The sequence below is a fragment of the Thermobia domestica genome, chromosome 3, assembly GCF_964235325.1.
Source record: "Thermobia domestica chromosome 3, izTheDome1.hap1.1, whole genome shotgun sequence".
NCBI lineage: Eukaryota > Metazoa > Arthropoda > Insecta > Zygentoma > Lepismatidae > Thermobia > Thermobia domestica.
This window is the reverse complement of record NC_137456.1, coordinates 307,559,880-307,584,852: the sequence shown is the minus strand read 5'-3', so window position 1 is coordinate 307,584,852 and position 24,973 is coordinate 307,559,880. Positions and strand designations below refer to the sequence as shown.

The 24,973-nt window shown below is 38.9% G+C and overlaps 1 long non-coding RNA gene across 1 annotated transcript in view; it reads left to right on the top strand.

The window, feature by feature from the left end:
• Positions 1-12,944: 12,944 nt before the first annotated feature.
• LOC145682279 (uncharacterized) overlaps positions 12,945-24,973 on the top strand; it is a 243,747-nt gene continuing 231,718 nt past the window's right edge. Inside the window, exons 1-2 of the long non-coding RNA XR_014130889.1 lie at positions 12,945-12,966; positions 13,165-13,264. This is a non-coding gene — a long non-coding RNA (uncharacterized LOC145682279). The remainder of the gene's footprint in view (positions 12,967-13,164; positions 13,265-24,973) is intronic.

Below are 24,973 nucleotides of genomic sequence, written 5' to 3'. Positions count from 1 at the left end.
AGAGCAGGTGGACAACTTCACAGGTTATACTGTACAACAGAGTTTAGAAAGATTGGATATGATAAAGCGCTATTGATAGTAATGTAGACAAGCCGAGAGGTAAGAAATGACTGAATGCGTCTTATGTAGCACATTGGAAGGCGGAAACAGTGAGGTTTATACAGAAGCCCAATATGCCATACCTTATCGAAAGCTTTTTCCAAGTTAAAGAGTAAGGTGGCATGAAGGGCAAGATGAATTGAAATGGTTGCTAATAGTAGTGGTAAGCAGAAGAAGTTGATCGAGTAGGCTGATGGCAGGTCTGAAGCCGGCTTGATGAACTGGCAATAGATTATGTGTAGTGAGATGGTTATTAAGGCGGTTGACAAGAATTTTAGAGACTTTCCATTGAGGAGGGTAAAAGCCAGTACGAAGAATGAAATTATAAATGGAAGGAAGGAAAATATGAAAGGAAGAAACTGTAACTTTGATGAGGTGGCATGTGATTTTGTCGAAACTAGGTGCAGTATTTCGTTTAGATTGGAGTACAGTGACAATGTCGGAAGAAATGATTGGTTGGGTGAGAGGTTGTGTAGCATCAATGGTATGATCGCAATGAGGACGGAGTTGCTGGCGAGTTGGATCTGTAAGGCGTTCGATATGTCGGTAAAGCTGAGTGGCAAAATGATGAGGAGGAGGCGTAAAGATATCCTGAAAATAGTTAGGGAAAGCATAAGCTCTTTCGACATCCGTTTGTAGGGCGTGACCATGCTCGACAATTGGGTAAGTAGTACAAGCCTTGTTGCCTGTAAGTTGATGAAATTTTTGCCAATAAAGGGAAGGTTTGGATGTTGCTGCAAGTCTGCTATATACACGTATTGGCCCAGCATCGCCGTTTATAGGCTGCCAGATAATTTCGGACCATCCTGTTCCATCGACGATGTTGGAGCAGAGTTTCAGCATTTTGAGTGTGCAAATATTCTCGAAACGCCTGCCGAGATGCAGTAATAATGGAATGATACTGAGGCGGTACTGGAGGTCTATGGGGATATGTGCTTTTTAGATGTATATTGGCTTGCGCTGCATGTGTAATGATATCTGAGAGGCTATCGACTACGGGCAGAAGGTCGTTGCCTGTGTTGAGAGTAGGAACTCCGCTTAAGGCATTCTCGATATCAGATTGATATGACTGCCAGTCGGCTCGTTTGTAATCATAATAATTTATGGGCTCTCGAGAATTTTTTGTTGCTGGCGCACATGAAATATCTAGATGATCGGTGCATGATCGCTATCAAAGGAGGTAGAATTGTAAGTTCGGTACAGTAAAGGTGGAGGAAGTAATGACAATATCAGGTGATGTCTGGCTAATTGGGCGCGTTGCAGAAGGAAGATCCAATATTTCTCCTACAGTTGAGTGATTATTGAAATCGAGAAAGTGCTGTTTTTCGCCCAATGATGTACTATGCAGATTAATATCAGGCATGATCAGGTAATGACGAAAGTTGCTGTCAATATATTGAAAAAATATGTGTTGAATTCCATGCCCTGGTCGTACATAAATAGTGCCGAATGTGGTGGCTTTGTTGGTGAAATAAATCGTAGCAATGTTATGTTCTGGAATTTGCATGGTAGGTGTAAGCTTATGAGTGTGGATTGGGAAATGGTTGTAAATACCTATAGCAGTGCCACTATGTGAACGAGCAATATGCCAGGGACAGTCAAAGCGAGTTAAGTGATAACTAGAAAGTTTGACTTAGTGTCGTGGTGTTAGAAAGGTTTCGTTTATGGCAAAGGCATTAACTCGTTCATCCCAGAGAATTTGCTCAAACACAAGCTTGTGGGTAGTAAGTAAGTGGATGTTCAAGAATAAAAAGGTATATGCCATTATGTAACAGATCTGGTCCATATTAGACAGAAGTTTCAAGTGGTTACATGTGGAAGTAGACAGTGTTGCCAGAGTACGTGGCATGGAGTTGAAGGTTAAAGAGAAGTTTTGCAGTAGCTGTAACTTGAGATAAGATGTGATTGATTAGGAAAGAATGAATCTGTGCAGAGCAACTGTGGTGAAGCGAAGACCCACAGTAAGAGGTGAACGCAAAAAAATTGTCGGAAGTGTCGAGGAATCGATCTTGCAAATGGGAACCGTGAGTTCTGGTTTTTTCGGTTGTAGTGCAGGTCTTGCACGGCATTTGTAGCTGTAGATGGGATGATGCAGGTAAGGCAGCGTGGAGCTTGGTTGTGCAAGAAGATGTGGAGTGTAGACCAGAACAGTAGCCACATTTAGGATTATTCGTACACTGAGATGTAAGGTATTGATTGTAGGTTTGACATCGCTCACATCTAATGGGCAGTGGAGGTGGTGAGCGAGATGGTTCAATCCTATGTCTACGACGATAGATGTAAGCGCCATGCTGTGACAGATCGTCAATCGTGTCCTTAGAATAAGTTAAGAGACGAACCATGTAAGTTGGTCCGTTATTGTTTTTAATCCGGAGGCACTTCTTAAATGAGTACTCCTCAAGATCTAACTCCGCTTCAGTTTCTTCTTCCCCTAACAGCACAAGATATTTTAGGCATGTCCCAGCTACTTTTTAGATTCCCTAATAGATCAATGTGTTTCTCTAGCAGTAGCTGTTCCAGTAGAAGTTTATGTTGTAGAAAGGATCGAACATTAAGAAATAGTATATTCATAAGTGCCATAATGAGAAATACGGGGGCCATGGCTTTATACGGTTGTTTCAAGTGGTGAGATTTGAAAATGACCATATTGTCTGGAGTAGGTAGCGTGGAGATTGATATTAAAGAGTGATTTCCTTGTGTCACTAATAGTGCGCAGGATATGATCACGTTGAAAAGGCAGTATGTTTTGAAGCACTATAGTCAAACAGCGGAGAATATCCTCAACACTGACAGGATGTAAGATTGATTGTGCTAGGGCGTTGGTTTGTCAGAACTTCCGAGAGGTGCTGTAAACTCTGGACAAATAGGTTCTGCCTGAGGCTTTGCTTTGCAGCGGTAGCTGTAAGTGGGGTGTGCGTCTCCGCACGTGGCACATTTTGGAGGTTACTGTTGGTTTTTACACAACATAATGTTATGTTGTTCACCGCAATAGCCACGGGCACTAGTCAAGGATTTTTGACGGTTCTACCTTATGTATCTTTTTGTAAATGAGTGTACCGTAGGCAAATAAGTGATCAATAGCTTGTTGGTTTTGGGATAATACCCGTACCGTATATGTAGGGCCTGAATTATTCTTGATACGAATGCATTTGTCAACATTGATGCCCTCTTAAATAAGTTTTGCACGAACTTCTTCATCTGTAAATTCAGGTAGGACGCCACGAATGACCATAGACAGCATTGGTATCTTCTTCGGAGATGGAGGTTGATTAATCCTAGAATCCGTTTTCTTAGTAAGTTTGGCGTTTTTTCCAAAGATTTCGTAAGATGTCCTGTTTCTCAAGTAAGTGCCAAAATTCGGATCTTTTGACTTGATGATTGAGGCATTTCTAGTGTGAACTATTTATTCAACATTAGCACGAGGCACATACTTAATGATCTGCAGAAAGATCATCTTCGGATGTGTGTATTTAGAGTCAAAATCAGTAAGGAGAAAGTTATAAACCGGGTCTGGAGTTCTGCCGAGAAAAGCTGATGATGATTCTGAACATGGTGGTCTCGTGTCCATGGTGTTGTCGACATGAATTGGATGAATGTTAGTAGCACGGAATCCACCGCGAAATCTCTTTGCAGACTGGAAAGAATCAGTGGATGGATGTCTATCCCTAGATGTACTCGCTACCGGTTGACTTCCTCATGAGAAATGTCTAGTGCGACTGGAAGGTCCAATGGGTGCCGCTTGTGCAAGTAAAGTGCTTGCGTTTGTAGGAACTGAGGCTGGTAATCGTATATGTCTATCGAGAATCGATTGCCCGTTAGTGTTGCCAGAGTCCGCCATCTTAAGAAAGGAACCTAGAGCCGAAGCCCAAATGAAGATGAATGTGATAGAAAGATGATGAAATGAAGTCCAATCAGCAAGTTTGCCCTCCGAAAGTGAAAACTTCCGTCAACCCTCTAAGTGCTGTATGGTACCTTGGCTCACAAATGCGTATTGCAACACTTGGTCCTAGCTAGCACACTAACTGACACAAGAGATGTTAGGCTCCTTGATTCAATGATGATGATTTACACCAAAGACGGCCTTCCGAGCATATCAGAAGTAAGTAGTAATTGTCAGTAAAAATTGGATTGGATTTTATTGTTTGGATTTTATTGGATTTAATTGGATTTTATTGTTTGGAACGAGCAAAGCTTTACGCAGTATATTTGACACTTTTTGTCAAGTAACGAATAACGTAACCTGTTCTGCTGTAATCGGTCACGAAAATAGTTCTGTACGCCTATGAATCGTCCAACAACGGTTACATGAGTAGCAGTGCTGCCTCCTGTTGTTCTTATGTCCTAGTATACAGAAAAACAGATGAGACCAACAGCTGGCAGAACAGTTCTCAGCGGACGTTACCAAGTTCTCACCATCATTCAGCGGCCATTCGTCGAAAAGTCTCTATAACATGACCTGGCGGATAAAGGACGACTGCCATTTAACGTTACGACGACGGTAGCCGCTTCGCTTCCGCTTCGGTGGATTTTCGCTTAGAATCAAAAGCGGACCGATGCCGGCAGTCATTTTTTGTCTATCCGTGAAAAGGCAACGGCGGACCGATGATAGTTGGCGGCACTTTCACACAGAGTATTATCTAATGTTCGTGGTTTTCACTCTTCTCCGTTCCTCCATATTCTTAATCATTGCCTTAGTTATTCATGGTTTTCTCAGTGCTATTTCCATCCTGCCAATGTTGTGGAATGTGCTTAGCAGGGTCTTAGTCTAGGCATTGGGGCTTAAAAATTGAGTTCTAAGGGCAAATCATGTAACAATTTGGCATCGATATTTTTTTAATATATACCCATCACTGATCACAAAAATGTCGTATGCCAGAAAAAAATACCTCACGAGAGGGGAGGGGAGGAGGAGAAAGCCGAAATTTAACCGTTTCTATTATTCACTATATCTCCGTAACTATTGGAGCTAGTGCATCCAAACTTCATTCATTTTGTTTGTCTAATTGTATTCTAGTACATTTTTTTTAGCTAAATATAATGGTTTTCTTGTTATTTTCATTTTTACTCAGTATTGGTTGTGTGTGACGTCAGTTTTTTAGACACAGATTCTTTACAAGATCGAATTCGGAAAAATGTTTCCTCTAAAAGTTTTTCCTCATTTTATGCTCTTTCAAATAATATATACTTGTATTAGTGTCGGATTAATACTGCCTGAGTTATAAGCGACTTTATTTTGTCATGTGTGAAAATGATCACGACGCGGCCCAGGAGTTACCTTCCCACAAACCGTAGATATTAGCAGCTGATAATGATTAATATATATATATAATCTTGTCTGCCTGCAAGTATATAATCCTGATGATTAAATCTGTCTACAATCTTCTTAAAAATATCCATTTTTAATATCAATTGAGAGGCTTTTTAGAAAATAACGCTTGTCAAAACACAAAATTTCTCTGAAGAATGAAAAGAGAGCTTTTTCTAGTACATAGTATGAGAAACTCTGCAAAGCTGTTTCTTTATACGTAAAACATGCACAAAATGTAGCCTTCGATTAATTTTTCTAAAAAAAATCTTGTTTCAACAAGGGTTGTTTTTGCTACAAGTCCTTCGATTTATGTACTACAATGGTAGTGAGCGAAATAGAGCAGGAATCAGATTTCAAAATTACCTTCAAGAGAGAATCATGAATAATTTGCCATCCAGGTTTCTTATATATTACCACCTTTCCCTGTTAATACTTACTGTAACGGTAAAGAAAAAGGAAAAAAATAAGATATAGTGTTGCCACGAGACGAGACATTTCTCGTGTCTCGTCTCGTCTCGTCTCGTCTCGTCTCGTAAACGAGACGAGACACGAGTCGAGACAGAACCCTTTTCGACGAGACACGAGACGAGATAGACTACTTGTCCCGTCTCGAAAACGAGACGAGACACGAGACGAGACGGGACGTCTCGCGAAATGTCTCGTCTCGTCTCGTCTCGTGTCTCGAAAATGAAAACGCTGCCGGGAATGGCCAAGATTGAAATTGCCAGTGGTCATATAGATTGCAAAAGGAGTGCGTTTGCACACGGCAACGATAATATCGGTGGAAGCTCCGATAATATCGGTGTCGGTGTCGGCGTACTTTGCACACGTCGCCGACAATATCGGTGGAAGCCCCGACAATATCGTTGCCGGTGATGAGCGAAGTAACCGACACACACAAAAAAATCTTCTCCATATATGAAAACAAATAAAAAATAATAATTGGGAAAATTATTTTTTAAAACAAGGACTGCAAAAACTGTTCTGAAGAGGTGTGGAGGACGGTACAAAACTTAGAAAAAAAGCCCTATGCCTAAACATGTTTAGATTTAACAGTGCCGTTTTAAATAGATGCTGTAAACATATTATTTTCGTTTCGATGAGAATTGATGCTGCTGTACATTGCAAACTATATTAGTTTTAATTTTTGTTGGAACACTGATACATATTGTATGTATATTATTTTGTTTTCCATGCAATTAACATTAATGTCATAGTAGATTAAATGATAAGATTCGAATTAGTAATTCTGTTTTACATTGCTTCATACATACACTGGCGCAAATCCCGGGACATGTCCCCTCCAATCTTGGAACTGGGGAGATTGTCCCCCAATAATCCGATTTGAAATGTGTTTTTTGGGAGAGAAATTTGATTGTGTCCGATCGCCAGAAAGGAAAGTGAGATGAAATTAATGTCCACTCAGAATAAGCCTCAAATTTGCCCGCCTCCTAATGTTGAAGACAACTCTGCTCCCCTGATCCTCCACAGCATTGTTTCTCGACTACAGAAATAGTTTGAACATCGCTATATATATAATATGGGAACGATCTTACCCGCCCCTCCAATGTTGAAGACAGATTTGCGCTGTTGCATACATACCTGTCGTTTCTCATTTCTTTTTGTCCATGAACTCAAAATCGTGGGCAAGGCTTGCATAAACTTTTCGCCATGCTTTTTGCTTTTCAATTCTGTCCTTGAAAGAGTCTGTTATCTTATCCCATATGCAAGGTCTACATTCCATAAGTTCGATAAGGATTAAAATATCGAATGGAAAAATTCCTGCCATCTCTAAAAATCTAAGCAAAACTAGAAAGATACGAATGCAATAATACACAACCTTTTCATTTAGTCACTGTAGCTAAACTGCAGAACTCTATCAGGGGGTCGATCCCGGTACAAAGGGAAGAGGGAAAACTTGGATACATAGCTTTGGTCTTTGTTTTCAATTGCCATTCCACAAATTATTTTTAAGAAGGGGGGATTTGTGATAGTTTTGGAAATGGGAGAAAAAATCTACAACAAGTGAAGCATGAAGTCACATCCCTATTGTTGAGATCACAATCAAGGAAATGCCAAATGAGTAACTTGTCCTTGGAGCTTTGAAAAGAGTGTTTGATTGTGCTGGTTTCGTTTCAAAATAATAATAATTCTACTTTGACTTGTCAGCAAATATTCTATTCAATCATTACTTATTGAGTAGAACCGGGAAAAGTGATCTGCACACAATTCTGATGAAAATAAAAGAAAGTAATAATAATCAGAATTTTTTCCATATGCTTATGTTCAGAGTATATCAAACTTTGAAAATTACGCTTAAATTAATTTCCAGAATGTATTAAAATTTAAAAGCATTAATAGATTAAAAAATATACCATCAAAGAGTGTGTGTGTGAGAGAGAGAGAGAGAAAGAACAAAAATAAAAAAAGGAGTGGAAATAATCAAGAAATTGGTTATCTAAATTTCCTATATTCTATTTGGTAATAGCTATTTAGAGGGAAACCAGTACTCTTCAGACTTCCCACATTTTATATTTATTTAATAGAGGGAATTAGCTACTCCAAAACAGAGACTGTAAAAAAATAATAAGCTGTTCCGAAGTTGTTTATAGGACAAGATAATAATAATATTATTATACAATTGTAATAGAAAACATGGAAACAACAAAATTCCAAAGACAAGAAACGAAACAAAAATACACAGCACCTTGTCACTCACTCTCTTCATCTAACCCGCTGGCCGGCCGACATTATCGGTGGCGTGTGCATTCAATCATAAGAAAATATTGCCCCCGACAAAATCGGTGTCGGCGATACCGCCGACAGTATCGGGGGCTTGGCCGACAGCATCTGCATGTCGGAGGATCGGCCGATAATATCGGTGGCGTGTGCAAGCTACGATTTGAATACATTGAAGTCGATTTCACCGCCGACATTCTCGGTGCTTCCACCGATATTATCGTTGCCGTGTGCAAACGCACTTAATGTCTTGTCCCCAATTCCCCTTGCTGTAAACTGAGGAATTTGCAGGTTTTTTTTTTTTTTATTTCTGGCTGGAATGATGACAAACAAAATCAAAGATAGGGAAGATTTTTACAAGGTCAAGAAACCGAACTACCACCACCATCTATTCAATTTGAAAACTGAGTAAGGTCTACACTCATTACAGGCTGTAGTTGAAAGTTCTGGCTGAGATGGCGGAAGAGAACAGAATAGACAACACTTGTCTTTATTCTCTGGTGGCGCGGCGGTATTCTTTTTGCTATATGAACCGAAATTAACCGAAAACGGCAATTGAAGTATGTCATCTTGCAACTAAAATTTTGTCTTCTCTCTCTCTCTCACACACACACTCACACACATACACATACATACACATAAAAACACACTTTTACCATTTTACCGATCGCTCGCTTATTTATACAGCAGTCATGTAAAATTCACCTCTTAGTTAGAAAGCACAGATATTATCGACGAACCCTTCAAGTTGTTTGCTTTCAGCAAGTTTATGATACTAACAATAACACTTTAGGTGAAAAGGTTTTACAGGGGGACCTTCGTTTTGTTTCGCGGAAATGTTTGATCTGACCAGAGTGCGAAATTGCCCTCTGCTTCCATGTTGAGAGGAGGGGAATACTTCCCTTTCCTAGTGAATAATATTCAGTAGGACCTGAATTATCTTGAGAAATAGTTTCTTACAGAGTGTAAAGAACATTTGGTAGAATATTCATGGAACTCCGTTGAAAGCAGAAAATATCATGAGAATGATCAAAATTCGAACATTGAAGAACATAATTAACAGAAAAGAAATAGGATACACAAACCATAATTTTAAACCTGCTATAAAATGTATATCCTATATTTTACTAATTCCTTACTCCCATGAAAGTATTCTGGGGAGGATATTCTCTCCAATTTTTTCAGACTGAAATCCTTTTATCCCGTACAATTTCGCTCCCTGACACAATATGAAAAAACAAATGCTGTTAAAATCCATACACATGACCCTTCCGAGACTCAACCCGGAGCCTTCAAGCCGATGGTCTATCGCCGCAGACCGCTCGGCTTGGTATGAAGATGTACATTGTATGATTGCGAATAAATCACGACAATATAAGAAACTTTAATCCAAAATGGCCACCCAAAAATATTTTTTTAGACCACTAGCTAATTTGGGTGTACTGTCATGAGTTTGTTACACAAAGGGGGCAACCACCATATTGTGGCACACACCCCGCGGTTATGGGAACAGATTTGTACCATGGAGGTGAAGACTGGCCCCAAGCATTCTTTCGTTCTATGTGTCGTTCAGCTCCCATTACTATGGCACTTTAAGTAGAGCTTACTGTGCAGTAACATATAAAATTTCAATCAAATACTTTCCATTACTCATTGGTTCCGAGCTTTAAAAAAAAAAAAAAAATAATTGCAACAAATCTAAACATGCTAAAATGGAAAGTAGTTTTTGAATTGGTATGGGTTAACACTGTGAAACCTAAAGACTGGAATATATGAAATCAAAGTGTACACACATCTATCTCTCTATTTATCTATATATCTTTTCATCTCTCTCTCTCTCTCTCTCTCTCTCTATATATATATATATATATATATATATATATATATATATATATATATATATATACAAACACTATAAAGCAAGTAGGCTGATAGCATACGATAGTGTCGGGGATGGTGACACCTTTACATCGACACCTTTGCTTGTCGTGTAAACATTATTTGATATTAGTGTATTCATCTTCGACGTACCTATGAGCAATTTACTGTATATTCGTGTACTGAAACTGGTGAAACAAATTTCAATGTTTCACAATACAAAAAAAAAAAAAAAAAAAAAAAAAAAAAAGTCGAGAAGCCTCAGACAACTAACAGCAGAGATATATTATCTTGTAAACTATTTGTCCTTGCCTAGTGAGCTTATTTGAATTTATTTTTAAGACTTTTAGGCAACTTTGGCCCACCCCGAATGGATGATGATGGGAAAATTAGTGGAATGAAGAGAGTGGTAGGATACTAGACAACTTCGAAAAAACACACACATTCGAAAAATGAAATCTTTGAGTTTTACGTCCCACGGTTATGCCGGTTACGCTAAAGGAGACGGTGATGATGAGTAATGAATGAAATGGTGGAATGAAGAAAGTGGGAGGAAACGGGAGAACCCCGAGAAAACCCACGCACACGGTGTTTGTCCACCACAAAGTTCACTTGGAGGGGCTGGGATCGAACCCGAGACCCCAAGCACCAGAGGTGAACCCTCTACCACTGAGCCACCGCGGCTCCCACACACATTCGATGTTTGTCTACCACAAAGCTCACATGGCACTAACCGAGATCGAACCGACTACCACATACACCAGTGGTGAAGGCTTTACGGTGTAGCTACCGTGACATTTCTTGTCTTGTGTGTTATGGGTAATTCTTGCAAATAGTTGTATGTAGATTAGCATGGTGCAGCCTGCTACATTTTACTTTCGTTCCCATGGTACGCTGCTATATTTTTTACGAGACAAGACGAGACCAAAACGAGACGAGACGAGACGAGACGGGACAGAACCTCTTGAGACAAGACACGAGACGGGACGATCACATTTTTTCGAGACGAGACACGAGACGAGACATGCTTTGCACGAGACGAGACGAGACAGCCTGAAGTCTCGTCTCGTGGCAACACTAATAAGATATGCCTAACACATTTTATAAATTATCAGTTTCTAAACTGTTAAATCTTATTTGTAGAAGAAGCACTTGCCTGTTATTAAGATTGTGTACAGTTGCTATAATACAATAAATCTGTAATAAGAAACGTAATAGGAGGAAATTTAACCATATACTTAAGAAATCTCTACACAAGAGAACAAATTATTTGATTTCTAGAAGTAGTTCTCGATAATGGTATGCCACTCTTTTATAAAGGTAACCAAGGAAGTTCTGTCGCTTTTTCAGCCACCACTTTCGAACATCGATATGTCTCCTAGGACGTATCTGAAAGATCAATATTCCCCATCAACATCGACAATCTTCTGGCAACGTTCTCGATGGTCATGGATTCCATCGCGGCAGAACATGGTGGGCCGAGTAACTAAGAAGGGATTAAGTTCATTTTTCATCTCTACTAGGGATTTGAACACTCGTCCTATGAGATGATTGTCCAAGGAGTGGAATAAGTGATAATCGGACAGTGCAATGTCCGAGTAGTATAGAGGATGCATTAGTGTTTCCCATCCAAGGCGTAGAATGGTGTCCCGGGTCTAACTAGCCATGTGGGGCTTAGCGTTGTCCTGTACCAGTAGGATCCCTTTGCGATTCAGAAGTGATGGCTCCAGTTTTGAGTTTTCTTGAACAAAGCTCGATTGCTGACAAAGCTCGACAGGCGCGCAAATAGACAATTTGAGGGGGGGGGGGGTACAAAGTTAGTATTGAACTGGTGTTATTCTATACTCGAGAAAATGATAAATGATTTTCAAGTACTCCCATCTATATTCTGAGGGGGGGGGATATGATAACACTAAATTGTTTTTATAAAGAAAGAAAGAATACAGATGTAATATAACATCAAATCCTGTAGGCCACATCAATCATTTCTCTGGTAAAGCAAATATAATTTTATTAAGAAAGTGTATAATTTCTGATGGTTAGGTAGGATTGGACGGGGTTCGGACCGGTGGCCCCCCGTGAATGCGTATATGGTGCAGAGTGCAGACAGTACACAAGTATTAAAAGAAGTTACGAAGTTTTGAGGGAGTTCGCACCCGGTGGACCTACTCCATTTGTGTGTCTCTGGTAGAGGTCTGCACGGGCTCGGGCTGAGCCCACGGGCCGTACTCGGGCCTACAAAGCATATATCGCTTCGGGTCTGGGCCAGGCTCGGACAGTAAATTTTTAAATATACAACCATATTTCTCGGGCCCTTTTCGGGCCTAACTTTGTAAATATACTACACAATGATATTTATTGGACCGTTCTTTCTGGAGAACTTTTAAAGCACAACTGTAAAATTAAACCTCTAATTGCTGTAAATAAAAATACAATTTTGCGTTAATTATTAAGTTTTTTGTAATTCGGGCTTATTTCGGGCTCATTTGAATATCACATGAGCTCGGGCCTAAATGCTAAAACATATTTCGGACTCGGATCGGGTCTCACATTATAAATTCACGGGCCGGGCCGGGTCCGGGCTAAAAAGTTCGGCCAGTGCAGACCTCTAGCCTCTGGATGCCGATGCCACGTTTTCCCCATCCCAATGTCCCGTTTTTCTCAGGGAAATAGTCAACCTAATTATAAATTAACAAAACTGCCCAACTATTCAGAACTTTATTTTAACTATTCGTAGCATATACGGTAATCAGACACATAAGAAGAAAATAGGATTCGCCTAATTTCAAAACCATCTTATGTATATCACATTTAGAAAGTAGAATTCGCGGTGAGGCCATCATAACAAACAGATGAGGCACTTAATTCACAGGGGATCATTTTACTTTCGTTGGATCATCCAGCTCTCGTGCTACGAATTATGAATTTGTGGCCAATCTTGCGTTGGGGCGAAGGCGGAGTCAGAGAAAGCGTGGGGGTGAGATTAGATCTGTAGCGTCACGTAGTTCACACATCCTCCCACAGATGGGGTTAGTGCACAATAACGCTTCTGCCGCGGCGCGGGAGAGCAGACGACATGTCGTACCGTTGAAACCCCAAACAGAATAAGTAAAGCACTAGTGCTTTAGTGGTTGGTTGAGATATACAGGTGGCAGTGTTATGTGTTTACGTTTCGATTCTGTTGTTTAGTGTTCAATTCCGCAGGAGTTACCTGAACGTCAGAAATCAGCTGATTGTCAGGTGAGTATATATTGTGGTTTCTGCGTTTGTTATGATTCCTCGTCGACAGGTTAAGCTGAGCGTCTTTTTTTCAGACAGCCCTTAGGCTATAAACATCTGTCTGCCCCGTACTATAATAGCGTGCATAGCGTGGGTGTTATAAGCTTTTTCTATATCACGAACGTGTTCATTTACTAAAGCATTAAGTGCGTGAAATAAGAGAAACAATCATGTACAGTACCTTTTATATTAGTTTCAGTGATGTGCATGTTATGTTTATTTAATAGATGCTTGAGCTTGACCCTGTGTGCAAGCCGTTCGTGACCTGTTAATAACATACACTTTTGTTTTATTTTTTGTAACTTTTTTTGTTTCTCGTTTTGTTATGCTATTTTATTTTAAAGAGCTTGTTTGGTTTACTTAAATAGATGTTAATTACACGTGAGAACATGAAGACTGCTCTTCACAATCTAAAAGCTTTTGTTAATAATAGTGCTAAAATCAATGTTTACATTTTTCATTATAGTCATTATTTCGTTTAGGTATAAAGATGAAAAATAATGTGGTTCTTGTTATACCAAATCATTAGCGTTACTTAGTCGGTGCATCGTGCTTGAATATTTTTCTTTGATGCAAGAGATGCAAGGAATGGTGATTTCAGATTTCCTCCTCCCGGCGGGGCAGAGGGAGGTTCAATATACGAGGTGACAGTAGTACTGCGCAAAAAAAAAATGTCATACCCATGTTGAGCATTATTGGAGATACCCCTCGTAATGACTGGATGCATGCATGATTCTCATGAGGAGTATATGATTTAAGTCTCTCGTGTAATCTCGGTTCTAAAAATGGGCGGTGAGCTATCAAGCAACCATTTCTAAATGGATGCTCTGTGACATCACAATCTGCTGCTCCTATTCTCAGCAAACCATACGGAGAGAACAAGTAGTATGAAACAAACGTGCGGTGAAGAAAACAAAAAAGAAAACTGAACCGAACGCTTTGCAGACACATTGCTTGGTCATCCATGGTTATTTGTAAACTGCCATCATTTGCTTTCTTGTATTTCCCTATCTCCAGTGGTCGAAGTGAGACGGTATGCGGTGGTATGCCATACTGCCTCTGATTTTTTCAGTAATGAGGACATACCGTCTTTGTTTTTTCAGTGATTAAGACAGTATTTAAATAGCCGGTATGGTGAGTCAAAATCATAATAAAACACACCGTCTCTGCTTTCTTTCCACTTCGAACACTGCCTATCTCAATCCCTTGGATACAGGACGATTGATTGCTTGATTTGTATTTACTTCCTTTGTCACCTCAGGGGCTGTATAAGATGATTGATTAGGATTAGATTTTCTTATGTTAACCCACCACGGATTAGAATTTAGATTTCTGGGCTTTCGGCATCTATGGCCATGTTAGTACGTCTCTAGGATTAGCATTAGGAATTAGATTTCTGGGCTTTCGACATCTATGGCCAAGTTAGCCCCGTCACTAGGATTAGGATTAGGAATTAGGAATTATATTTCTGGGCTTTCAGCATCTATGGCCTTGTAAGCCAGTCACTAGAATTAGGATTAGATTTCTGGGCTTTCAGCATCTATGGCCATGTTAACCCATCACGTATGAGGGATGACGTCCATCAGCGATCGCATTATCCGAGAAAAGGAAAAAAAGAAAGTGTTGGGGAAGCAGTCTGGCACCGATATGTTAGGTACTATCCTGACATTTACGAAAACCCAGTAAAACCTTATTCAGGAAGGCTGGCCTGAAAAAGCTTGTACACTTTTTCGACCGAGTGTCCCCATCGGGAATCGAACCCGGGACTGCTCACACCAAAGACGAGAGCGTTAACGACTACGCTACGCGGGTAACCCGTCACGTATGAGTAATAACGTCTCTCGGCGATCACACAACCTAGGTAACCGGAAGAAAAGAATATGGAAGGAAGAAAGCAGCGTGGGACCATTATCTTAGATACCATCTCAGCATTTGCCTGGTGTGAATAAGGAAATCCTCACTCAGGATGACTGGCCTAAAAAAAAGCTTTTACGCTTTTTCGACCGAGTGCTCACACCGGGAGTCAAACCGGGGGCTGCTTGCACTAAGAGCGAGAGCGTTAGCAACTACTCTACGCAGAGCTACAGGACAATTGATTGATTGATTTGTATTTACCTCCGTAATCAGCAGGAGGCTATATAGGACGATTGATTGATTGATATGTATTTACTTCCGTGGTCAGCACGAGGTTAGATAGAACGATTGATTGGTTTGGAGGTCATATAAGGCGATTGATTGATTGATTTGTATTTATCTCTGTGGTCAGTAAGAGGCTATATACAAAAATTGATTGATTGATTTGTATTTACTTCTGTGATCAGTACAAGGCTAGATAGAACGATTGATTGATTGATTTGGAGGTCATATAAAACGATTGATTGATTGATTGATTGATTGATTGATTGATTGATTGATTGATTGATTGATTGATTGATTGATTGATTGATTGATTGATTTGTATTTACATTCTTTATCAGCAGGAGGCTTTGTGGGACGATTGATTGATTTGTACTTGCCTCTGAGGTCAACAGAAGGCTAAATAGAAAGATTGATTGATTGATTTGTATTTTACGTTCTTTATGAGTAGGAGGCTATATAAGACGATTGACTAATTGATTGATTGATTGATTTATGATTACGTTCTTTATCAGTAGGAGGCTGTGTAGAATGATTGATTGATTTATATTTGTCTCTGAGGTCAGCAGGATGCTCCATAGGACGATTGATTGATTGATTTGTATGTACATCCTTTATTAGAGTCAAATGTTTATCTTAAATTCTTGTTCAATGGTTCATATGAAGATAAGTGCCTTTAGATAAGATGAACAGAATTCGTGTTACAAAAATGGGACGGATATGGATCTCGAGGGAGGGGAGGTGTAAAATTCCCAGATTAAATTTTGAGCTTGACAAGTGTTTTCAAATTATATAACACACAAGTAATGGTGATACGGTACTATTTCTTAAGTAATATCCAATAATTGCCAGTTCCAGGCACGGCCCAAAAGTTCACAATAAGCGTTGCCAAGGGCGCTGATCCTGGGGGACCGAGGGGGCCCTGGCCCCCCAAAGCTCATGTGGGGCCCCTTTGGTATTTCTGAATATATATACTATTTGGCATAATTTGAGTGCAATTTGTCTTAAAATCTTCATATATATAACTTCTGCATTTGAATACTCCCCCCTTAAATTGACAGAGAAATCGGGGCCCTTGAGCGTTGCTAACAAAAGAGTAGAATTTGTTCTGATTACTTGTTATAATGTGAGTACAGTTACGGGGGTTTACGTTCATATTTGCTGAGAAACGAGGCATTTAGGAATTTCGTTTCAGAATCAGAAAAAAAAAAAGCGGGACTAAGGTTGAAAAAAGGGTCTCCCGGCTAAAACGAGACGTCTGATTATCTTATGTTTAGAGGAGGTCATGTCCAGGAACGCCACTACAAATCGGTTTTCGTCAACACAAACTTCACATGTTAAGTTTGTTATAATCGGTTATTAGATGGTGGTACCACAGTTGCTCAGTGGTAGAGCACTTACCTCTGGTGCGTGCGGTTCCTGAATCGATCCCCGGACAAGTAACTTTGGGGTAGTCCGCATCGGGTTTTCTCGGTATACTCCCGTTTCCTCCCACAATCTTATTGCACCAATTCTTCCATCATCAGGGGCCGCGGTGGCTCAGTGGTAGAGCGTTCATCTCTGGTGCTTGGGGTCCCGAGCTCGATCCCGCCCCCGCCAAGTGAACCTTGTGGTGGACAAACACCGTATGCGTGGGTTTCCTCGGGGTCCTCCCGTTTCCTCCCACTTTCTTCATTCCACTATTTCATTCATTACTCATCATTATCGTCTCCTTTAGCCTGACCGGCATAATCGTGGGACGTAAAACTGAAAGATTTCATTTCACTTTGTCAATAGATGTTGGTTTTGTGAATTTACAATATGACGTCAGTAAAGCAAATTTTGTGTTTTGCAGTAATTTTGCAAATTTATCTGTACTAAATGGCGTAAATTTGTGTGGATGTGTGCTACTAAATTATACAGGGCGTTTCCAAACAACACCGACAACGTTTGGGAGATGATTCCTGACACCAAGATAAGACAAAAAGTATAGACCAACCTGGGTGCATAAATGCTTCCTTTCGGAGTTATAGGCTGCCAAAGACATGAAAAAATGAACTTTAGAGATCCATAGCTCCAAAACTATGGGACGTACCATAATCGGGCCAAGACTTCACTTAGGAACTAATATATGCGCTATCCAAAAAATACATGTTTCAGAATTCTGAGGTACTCACGCAATAATTTTTATAGAGGGAGTTTGGCTACAGGCATATAATTTGAAGTACTCACCAACTACCTTTCTAAAAATTGTTGCGGAAGTACCACAGGATTCTGAAACTTGCATATTTGGATATGGCCCATACTAGTTCCTAAGTAAAGTCTTGACCCGACTACGGTGCGTCCCATAGGTTTGGAGCTATGGACCTTTAAAGTTCAATTTTTCATGTTTATGGCAGCCTAAAACTCCGAAAGGAAGCATTTGTGCACTCAGGTTGGTCTATGCTTTTATTCTTATCTTGGTGTCAGAAATCATCTCCGTAACGTTGTCGGTGTTATTTTGAAACACCCTGTATAAAGCATTATAATATAGAATAGTATTTCCACGAAGAAATATGACTTTTAACTATGATATCAATTTCACTCCGTATTCTCAATCTGTACGGGTAGCAGGCCTCTTTTTCTCCAACCCTCCGCTCAACAAGTGAATTGTAGTCGTGGGGGGCAGGCTCAAACGTTGGTAATCGAACAACATTGAACAAAGTATTAAAGTGTATGTAATTAGAGCGTCAGCAGTGATTTATACGGAACTACGTGTCTCTGCACATAAGCTAATAATAGTGTCCCAGACAATACGTTACGTAACACTTGTTCAGAGTGATCGATTACCTGGATACAAGCTATAATGTAGCGTTTTTAAAGCGTTGTTTGAAAACACAACTTCCAACGAAAAGTAATCATATGAACCAACACAGGTTTTGTTGATAATAAGGTAAATGAACACGATATGACAACCACAATAAACAAGTTAGAGACACTGCCTTTGGCTCTTGAGTCAGCCGTTGAAATCATTTTTGTCCTTCATCTAAAGTAGATGAGAAATATATACATACTGTAATCTGTTCTTTGCAATTATACATGCGAATGTAAACAGTTGAATAGAAAATAATATTGTTGAATGTTTTCTCTTCCCTTCTCCTGATATTTTACAAATTGTATGGAAGTCACCGTTAGGGGAAAACAAACAACTATATATATATATATATATATATATATATATATATATATATATATACAATTGATACTTAAGAATTTGTTTTTATGTTCATAAATAAATAAATAATGTTCCAGCGAAATAAATAAATAATATGTTCCAACAAACCAAATAAATAAATAAATAAATAAATAAATAAATATGTTCCAGCAGCATAAATAAATAAATATCCAGCAAAATAAATAAATGAAATGTTCCAGCAGAATAAATAAATATGTTCCAACAACATAAATAAATAACGTTCCAACAGAATAAATAAATAATATATTCCAGCAGAATAAATAAATAAATTGCTTCAGTAGAATAAATAAATAAATAATATGTTTCAACGGCATAAATAAATAAATAAAAATATGTTCCAGCAGAGCACATAAATAATATGTTCCAGCAGACTTAATAAGTAAATAATGTGTTGCAGCGGATTAAATAAATTAGTGATGAGCAAATGCAAGACCAAGACCAAGACCCGGGTGGTCTTGGTCTTGGTCTTGGTCTTGCACATGCGGTCTTGGTCTTGGTCTTGCACTGGAACTCTCGGTCTTGGTCTTGGTCTTGGTCTTGCACACCTAGTCTTGGTCTTGGTCTTGGTCTTGCACACCCAGTCTTGGTCTTGCTTGCAAGAGTCTTGCAAGTTTTGCTTTTAAGAAATCTATGATTTTCATAAGTAAATTTTACTCTGGATATAAGGGATAATAAATCCTACATTGCGTCAATAGTGAGGGAAATGCAATGTATGTTTCTAAATGTAATATATTTTACCTTCGTGTAAGTGTGATGATACTGTACAACATAGGCGATGACCTTTACTTTTTTTTTTCAATGGGTGATCACGCTTCACTACTTGTAAGATAAATCACATCATTTCGTAATATTTTTATATGTTTTAACAGATCCAATATTCCACTGGTTCCCAAACTGGGGAGGCTACCCCTGACAGTGAGACGCATGAAAGAAAACCAAGACGGCACAGATTACTGAAATACCATAAATTGCAAAATTATTTTTACACTCTAAAGGCGTCAGATTTTTTCTTTCCAACCACGATTAGCTCATCTTTGTATTGAACAAACTCCCAATTAAATATCGAAATTTTGTTTTACTGATTCTAATATGTACTGAATGGGGCAGAAACAAGGTCATTACGCAAAAACGATGAAACAGTTAGACTTTCGAAATGTGGGCATGGAGAAAAAAGGAGAGAATCAGCTGAGTTGAACGGAAAACGAATGCAAAGGTTTTAGAAATAGTAGCAGTATGGGAGAAAAGAATTTTAGATGCAATTAAGAGGAGGACATTAGCTGAGCGGGAACTGTATTATGAGAGACGTGCTAGAGGGAGGGGGCGAAGGAGATTGTAGTTGAAGCTGCCAATAATGGCAAAATAGCTATTATTATGACGATGATGATATGTTTTGCAATATTGACCAAAAAAGAGAGAAAAAAATTAAAATAATAATAATTAAACCTCTTAATATTTTAGAATATAAATGAAATGAAATTTGTGAGTTTTACGTCCCACGATTATGCCGGCTAGGCTAAAGGAGACGGTGATGATGAAAAATGAATGAAAATGGTGGAAAGAAGAAAGTGGGAGGAAACGGGAGAACCTCGAGGAAACCCTCGCACACGGTGTTTGTCCACCACAAAGTTCACTTGGCGGGGGCTGGGATCGAACGCGGGACCCCAAACACCAGAGCTGAACGATCTACCACTGAGCCCCAATATTTTAGAATAACTTGAGTGAAAACTGAAAACGACTCAACTGTCTGTGTCTTTTGTGTAAACTCAATTTATATAAAAACTTTTGACCTACATTAGAAATACATAATAACGGCATCAAACTTAAAGTTATTTGAAATAAGTACGAAATCACTCTCAGTTGTGAATATAGATTATTTATTGTTGTATAATGTTATAACGTTGAATCCTAGATATGCCGTATACCTAAGGGGGCTATAAGTTATATTGATAAACAATTATTCAACGTATAAGCATCCATCTATGAAATCAAACTTGCGGTCACATGCGCTAAGTTTTTGTCAATGTCATGAAAATGTTATTTCAATATTAATTTTATAAGTACACATTAAAAATTTCCAACGGATGCTTGAACCTCAGAGCCAAGGCCATACCCATGTAGTCGGCACCTATGGTGTACGGAATTGCCGATGTTCAATACTACATTTCTTTAGTTTTGGAACGTCCCACGATTATTACACTGAGGCTAAGGGAAACAGTGATGATGAGAAATTGTGGAATGAAGAAAGTACGAGGAAACTGGAAAACCCACGCACAGGGTGTCTGTTCACCAAAGAAGCTCACATAGCGCAAGCTGCGATCGAACCAGGGCCCCATGTACCAGAGGTGAACGCTCTGCCACTGAGCTACAGTGTCCATAACATGCTCTAGTTTATTTTTGCTTATCCACTTCTTATGGACACAACTATTCTTCGTATGATTTCCCAAAATCCAATCATGGGCCATCGTGAATGATCAAGTGATGACCAAAGTAAATCAGACACTGAAGTTATTATAGCTATATAATTATGCTGTCGGTCGTCTCGTGAACAACCGATTCAAAAAACGACATACTGTAGCTATATGTTACAGGAGCAGATCGACTCACATGGATTGCATAAACTACTGGGAACACATTCACTCCGGCGGTATTTTTACTGGAGCCAAGAAGTTCACGTGAAAGATATAATGATTTCTCCCCTTCCTTTTTACATTCTATAAAAAATCAAGTAGTACCATACTTGTGCAAGACTCTTGCGCAAGAGTCTTGGTCTTGGTCTTGGTCTTGCAGGTATGGTCTTGGTCTTGGTCTTGGTCTTGCACCCCTTGGTCTTGGTCTTGGTCTTGCATCGGGATTCCTGGTCTTGGTCTTGGTCTTGGTCTTGCATGCAAGACTCTTGCAAAAACTGCAAGACCAAGACTCTTGCGCTCATCACTAAAATAAATAAATAAATAATGTTTCAACAGACTAAATAAATAAACATGTTCCAGCAGAATAAATAAATAAATAAATATATTCCAGGGGAATAAATAAATAAATAATATGCTTCAGCAGAATAAATAAATGAATATGTCCCAGCATAATAAATAAATTAAGTAATATGCTTCGGCTGAATAAATAAATAATATATTCTAGCAGAATAAATAATGTTCCTACAGAATAAATAAATAAATAAATAATATGCTTCAGCAGAATAAATAAACGAATATGTCCTAGCATAATAAATAAATTAAGTAATATGCTTCAGCCGAATAAATAAATAATATATTCTAGCAGAATAAATAATATGTTTCAGCAGAATAAATAAATAAATAATATGTTACAGCAGAACAAAACCTTTTTATTATGATCGGCAACAAACAACATACATTTAGCACCATAAAAAGTCTATTTTCTCGAAAACTACTCATGAGAATCTAACCCTCTAGCATCTCATTTTGTTCAGGTTGATATGGTCTATCATTTGATTTATTTCTATTTGTGTCAATGTTTTATTTTAAAATTGTATGTACGTATGTACAGTGTACATCATATTTTCTCAATCTGTTTAGTGATACGTACAACATGACCTACGGAAGTACACCATGGAAAAGTTGAGAGAACTTCTGGTTTATATTATTTCATTTTTTTCACACCAGCTAAATGCTGGGATGGTACGTAACATACAGGTCCCAGGCCGCTTCCTTCCTTCCCTTTTGTCGGATACTGTGATCACCGAGGGACGTCATGGCGATAGATGCCGAAATCCCAGAAATCTATTTAATAAATCCTAGTCCTAATCCTAGTATAAGAACACTAAACGCAGAAACTGAAAAAAAAGAAAAGAAAAGAAAATTAAACTTGTAACATCTCTATTGAAGCAATACTTTTTTAAGGATTAAAAAGTAAAGAATTGGCAACACTTACGCAATCGGTTTGCATGGATATAAATTGACATTCAATGTTTCCTGTAAAAAAAAAAAAAAAAAAAAAAAAAAGTAAAATAAAATAAAATAAAGAAATGAAAAGAAAGAAAGAAAAATCAATGGTAAACGTATACTTGTTGCATTTTTACGACAGCTTGGGAAACTTTACTTTCGTTATGTCTGCCTACACTCCATTGGAATGCCAATTTCTTCCTTAGCTTCGATTACTTTTTGTGTCCCCGCATCTCCTCTCCTTCCCGTCTCCCGTTCGTTGGTCCATATTATTTTGTTCCTGACAAATAAATTGCGGGGGAATCCAAGCAAATCCTTCCCACAGAGCTATTTTAGCTCTATCCATTTGAATCTTTTTTTTTTTTTTTTTTTTTCGTCCTAGCTGCAGATATTATGTAGGAGAAATTTAAGATTGTTCTTAAGAACTTCGAGAACGAAATTTCTTGCAATGGCGGGTGTCATTTTTACGAGGAAGACTTCGAGTAGTACGGAGGTCGAGAATGTGATACGTTCTATTGCTTTCTCTATAGTATATATATAGAGAAAGACAACTGTATTTGAGTTTTTTTGAGTATCTTCTTCAGCACGAATGGAGAATTGATTGGGCGTCTGTATGTCGTCTTCGACAGCAACACGGTAGGAACTCGGAACGGTGGAAATCTTCTTCAACAGAACGAATTGTCTAACGGAGCGTGAACTGCAATCCGTTGGAGATCTATTCCGATACATATAGAACACGCTTCGTGTTATGTACTGTATAGGTAGAGTTAAAATTTATTTAAATATTGTTGTGAGCTTGTTTTTACTCTTCCTTATTATGTATCTCCTGTAGGTTTCTCTCACGTACAAACCATATTTGTTAGAAAACTTGAATTTGCATTATGTATTGTCATTGTCATCATCATCATCATAGGTATTCTGCCATTGCATCATCATCATCATAGTAGATGCAGGTCACTTGCTGCAACTGAAAAGCTTCCATGCTCCACGGTCTTCCTCTAACCCAGTGGTTCTCAAAGTGGGGTACGCGGACTCCTGGGGGTCCGTGGGACGTAGCCAGGGGGTCTACGACGCCTAAAATTTTGAAATGTGTTATAATAAAATGGAACTCACAAGAAGTATTTTTCTTACTAAAAAGAAAGCAATTAGAAATTATACTTACGTTTGTAAATTTAAATGTTTTCCTACTTTACTAAATTTCTGCCCTATGAGTATGAAGAGTTGTCTAAAAAGGCATTGCAACATTTGATACCTTTCCCTACCACTCACTCACGACAACAGACCTTTTTTGCTCTTTGCAGTATTAAAGCCTGAAACCGAAATCATTTTAATTTGTAATCGGACCTAAGATTAACGGTGACAAAACTTATTCCGGATTTCAGTCCAATTATGGAAAAACAGAAAGAATTTCATTCCTCATATTACTGACGCCACATTTGAGAACATTGCTTATCAAGTGAATCTCCTTTTTAAAAAGGACATTCACTTTCAGTCTTGAAAGTTACTGTATTTTCAATTGGAATTTCGTTAACTAGGAAACATTCATGTATCTTTAGAATAAATTACTTATTGCAATAGTTTTCTTGTCATGTGGTAATTCTAATCAGTATAATTTTTAATAACATGTGAAACAGGGGCGGATCCAGGGGGCAATCGGGGCGATCGCCCCCCATCCCCGGAAGAGGAAACTTTCTTATTTTATATATATAAATAAAACCCATCCCAAAGTTTGGAGCCCTTAAAAGTAGCAGTATGACAACCCACCGCCCCCCCCCCAGAAGTCGGTCCTGGATCCGCCCCTGATGTGAAATTTCAGACAGCATTGCAAGGGGCTCCGTTGATCATTTTTCGAATAAACAGGGGATCCGCGTTATCGGAAAGTTTGAGAACCACTGCTCTAACCTCATCGTCTTCACTCACGTATGATTTCTCTATTTTGATATCGTCCATTAATTGTAGCCCTCCTCCGCCCCCACCCTCTCTTTCCTGCGCTTTTACAACGCTTCTCAATGAAATAAAATGAAATATTTCAGTTTGGCGTTCCACTATTATGCCCTTTAGCCTAAGGGAGCCAATGATTAAGGCAAATGATTGATGGTGCAATAATTGGTGGAATGAGAAAGTGGAAGGAAACGGAAGTAACCTCAGAAAATCCACGGACACGATGTTGTCCACCACAAACTTGCATGCCCGAAGATCGAACCAGGGACCCATACACAAGAGATGCTTTTTACCACTGAGCCACCTTTCTCCCCTACCCCTTTTACAACGCTTGAGAAGTAAATCTACTCAGGATTTGATTTGGTTTTCAGTTTAGCGCCCCTTTCAGCAGCGAGGCTATGTGAGACATGGACCTACAGCTTAATATCGTCTCCGAATCATTTGAGCTCCTGCCGGAAATCGAAC